The sequence below is a fragment of the Eleutherodactylus coqui genome, chromosome 2 (genome assembly GCF_035609145.1).
Source record: "Eleutherodactylus coqui strain aEleCoq1 chromosome 2, aEleCoq1.hap1, whole genome shotgun sequence".
In the NCBI taxonomy this organism is placed as follows: domain Eukaryota; kingdom Metazoa; phylum Chordata; class Amphibia; order Anura; family Eleutherodactylidae; genus Eleutherodactylus; species Eleutherodactylus coqui.
In genome coordinates, this window is record NC_089838.1 from 338,852,922 (window position 1) to 338,857,089 (window position 4,168).

The following is a 4,168-nucleotide window of genomic DNA, read 5'->3' on the forward strand; positions in this document are numbered from 1 at the left end:
AATACGTGATTTTCTGTATAAGCCAGAGGCGCCTCACTGTCTAAGGCGGAAATCCGGACTGCCCATATATGATTATGAGCCCATCACCCCCTAGTGGTGAGAGGGCAGAGGGTATAAGATCTCATGTAATCTGTAATAAAGTGCGCAGTTTTTTCTCCCGTGTGAGGAGCTAGACCAGACTCCTGTGTGTGGTGTCTCTTCTTACCGCCGGCAGCGGGGCAAGTGGGGTGGGGCCGATTGGTGCTGTACTTAGAATTTTAACCCTCATACCCCGATGATACACACATAACAGAGTTTGTATCTGTTGGTCCCAAAACCTATGGGTACAAGTTGAACACTGGTAAAACAGTGTTAAAAGTTAAAGGTATAACTTTAAATACGTCAGCCACTCAGGTCGTAAATTTTGACAGTCTGAAAGATCTGGTTCTGGATTATCAACGTAACAGCGACCCTGAAACACAAAAGACCATCACCGTAGAGCAGCCAGGCTTCGTCAGAGATAAAAAGTATTGGGATATCGAAACAAGGCCGCTACAAAAAACACAGAGGTGTGTTTATACAAAGAGGTATCTACTAGATGATTTTACCACTCTCCCTTACGGTTATTAGATCATAAAGTAAGCAAATACACCCAGACATGCAAACCCGTAATATTGTTTGATTTTGTGGCGTGTTGGCGTAATTATATGTCGGAGATAACTGCTTCTTCTCCTAACTAGGATCTGTAAGGAATACGTACTACCGGATCAGCTCAGCATTAACGCCACGCAATCCGCAAGATCGTGTGAGGAGACGACTATTAGACGAATTCACACTATAACATCACAGTGTTAACGGTTGTATGATGGACACACGATTGCAACATCCCTTCTCTTGTATTTTAGCCGGTCCGTCTAACTCTGGGAAAAGTTACTTTGTTAAGCAATTGTTACTTAACTCTGCAACGCATATATCTCATATCCCCACTAACATTGTGTTTTTTCATTCGTGTTGGCAACCGCTTTATGATGAACTTTCCGCCTCTTTTTCCAACATTAGATTTATAGAAGGACTACCTCAGACTTTTATAGATGATGACTTATTCCCGCCTGATAAGGTAAATTTGACCGTTGTTGATGATCTCATGGAGAGTGCCAACGAGAACAATGAAATAGAGAAAGCGTTTACCAAGTATGTACACCACAGAAATCTGAGCATTTTGTACCTTGTACAGAACATATTTTGTCAAGGTAAAAAAAGCCGCACTATCAGCCTTAACAGTAATTATATTGTACTGTTTAAAAATCGGCGTGACCGGCTTCAAATTGTCACGCTGGCTAGACAGATGTATCCGGGTCAGACGCGCTTCTTCTTAGAAGCTTTTGAGGATGCCACGAGTGCTCCTTACGGATATCTGCTAGTTGACTTAAGAGCCAACACACCCGAGGAGCACCGTTTGAGAACGGGTTTGTTTCCTCCTGCTTTACCAGCTGTGTACATCCCCAAGAAAAATGCTTCTAAAAAGTGAGTTTGTCTTTTTCGCGACTTATTTTATTCTGAGCGCATTGGTCCGACAGGATGTCTGAGAGAATTTGTCGTAATTGGGCTCTCTTAAAAAGCCTAGTGAAAGCGAAACCGGCCGTAAGAAAATCTATTTTACGCGACGCGAGCAGCGATCTGATTACAGCCATAGCTGAGATTGCATTAAATATTTTAAAAGGTCGGATACCTCTGAAACCGCGTCAGAAAAAGATACTTAAAAAATGGCGAAGTGCTATAAGGCGTCTGGGTGATAAAACACTGGCCGTTAAGAAAAAGAAGCGTATAGTGAATCAGGCCGGCGGTTTTATAGGATCGCTCTTAGGTTTTGCAATCCCAATAATTACGAGTCTGCTTGCCAATCGATAATGGACCATGCAGAGAAAATGTACTTGGTCCCTAAACACGAACTTAACAAGATAAGACAATCCGCTACAACGACTCCGAGCATACGACAGACGACTATACATCGCCTTGATGATGAAATTAGCTTGATTTTACAACGTAGTGACATTCCTGATGATGTGAAAATTAAAAAATACACAGATGTTTTACAAAGATACTTGGTACACGCTAAACAGGACGCTAAAGAGCTAACAACTTTAAACCTCGTAACCTCGGGTGGCGCTGATCATCAGCAAGTGTCAAATACATCTCCTGATAATAGAAATACTGTTCATGAAATTGTGAGCCATGTCAATCCACGGTTCAAAAAAAATGCTGAGCTTTTGCTAAACAGACTGTCGCAGAATGGTGATATTACATCGTGGAATTTGCGCGACGAGTTTGTTTATAAAGGTGATCCGGTTACTGGGTCAAACATTTTGGACTTGATCCGCCATGCTACGCAGAGCCGTAGCGCTACCAAGAAAAATCACCCTCTGGGCTGGGACATTTTTATGCGAGCGTTGGCCGAAGTTAATATGCCTTCTACGGTCATTGGCAGCCACAGTACTAGAGAAATTCTCCAGGATTTGAAAACAGGCTCAGCTCCCGGCTTTGCGACTGGTACCCCCAAAAACAAAATCCTGACTTTCTCCCCATCTCCACACGGAATAACCCAGGGGAGCCTATTGCCAAAAAAGCGACTGACACCACTGCTCCCCATGTCGTGGCTAACTTTGTAAAAGATTGTAAAAATGTAACTATATTTCTTTTAACATTATACAGTGTTATACACATCTATGTAATCATTCTTATGCATTCCTTTATGTAATAACTCTATATTCTGTATTTTTTTTCTTTCTTACAGCGCAAGTTTATATATTCGGCGCTCTCAATAAAGCTTTTATAAAACTATACATTAGTCTGTTTTTTCTTTCAATATATTAACTTCTTTATTTACATGATTGATATATAACAGCAGGTTAACCTAGCAGGCTACACTTAACATTAGCTCATCCTATAAACTTAATAACCCATTCGTTGCGGATTACATGAATGGTACATATAATAACCCATTCATAGGGGATGATTTGCATGGTAGATAACAGATGTCTAGGCTGACGGGTTGCGGTGCTGAAAAAATCTGTTAGCGGCTTGAAATGCATTCTATATATTAACCCATTATACTCATAAGTCGAGCTGGTTGGTAAATAACAACCAAGACAAAACTATACATATAAAAAAGCCCATGATTATCATGACACACACTGTATTCTAAAGTGTGTCTCGTGATGCGTCACAGGCTTAGAATACGGGTGGGGGCCCCTGATACAGGTCACAGGCGGACAGCTGCTGTGACGAAGGGGTGGAGGGTCAAAGGTCCTGGGAAAGGGGCGTGGCACCTGTCACTTTCCAAAAGTGGGCGGCTTGACATAAGGTGTGTACTCTTACTACTTACATTCCAAAGATTGGACTATATCTTTGCCTCCTCAGGCCTATTACCAAAACTCAAGACAGCCAAAATAGACTCCATAACACTTTCGGACCATGCCCCTGTCAATGCTGATTTCCACTTAAATAATGAGCCCCCTTGTGAGTGGAAATGGCGCTTAAATGACTCTACTTGACTCTACAGATGAGAGATCCCGGTTAGGGCTCTTGATAGACGAATTTTTCAAACTAAATCAAAAAGACAACCCCAAACTTCCTCTAATTTGGGAAACTCATAAAGCTTACACGAGAGGCCACCTAATAGCTCTAGGATCCAGAATTAAAAAACAGAAACAAAAGGAGATAGACAACTACCTTTTTCGTATAGCTAAACTAGAACAAGTTACAAAACAATCACAGTCCAAAGCAAATCTAGACGAACTAACTACAGTGAGGAAAGACCTGCATTGCTGTCTCAACGACAAATTTAATAAAAAACACCTCTTCCTTAAACAACGAATATATGCGCACGGCAACAGAGGTAGCAAACTGACGACAGCCCTACTTAAAAAGGTTATATCTAGAAACTACATCCAATCGATAAAAACTCACTCGGGAGCAGTAGTCTCCATAACCGTTGAGATAGCAAAGGAATTCCAGCACTTCTATTCCAAGCTCTGCAATCTCGAGGATAGCGAGACCTCCTCTGTTAGACATAAAATCAAAAGCCAAATTGACTCCTTCCTAAAATCCCTGAATCTCACAAAACTCGACGGGGAAGATACGACTACTCTTCTTAAACCAATTACAACCAAAGAAGTAGAAGGGATAATCG

At 41.5% G+C, this 4,168-nt stretch overlaps 1 long non-coding RNA gene across 1 annotated transcript; it reads left to right on the top strand.

Moving 5' to 3' along the window:
* The first annotated feature begins 1,848 nt into the window (after window positions 1-1,848).
* LOC136613061 (uncharacterized) lies at window positions 1,849-2,817 on the top strand. The gene is made up of 2 exons (XR_010790438.1): window positions 1,849-2,659; window positions 2,771-2,817. It is a non-coding gene; the product is annotated as an uncharacterized lncRNA (long non-coding RNA).
* The last annotated feature ends 1,351 nt before the right edge of the window (window positions 2,818-4,168 follow it).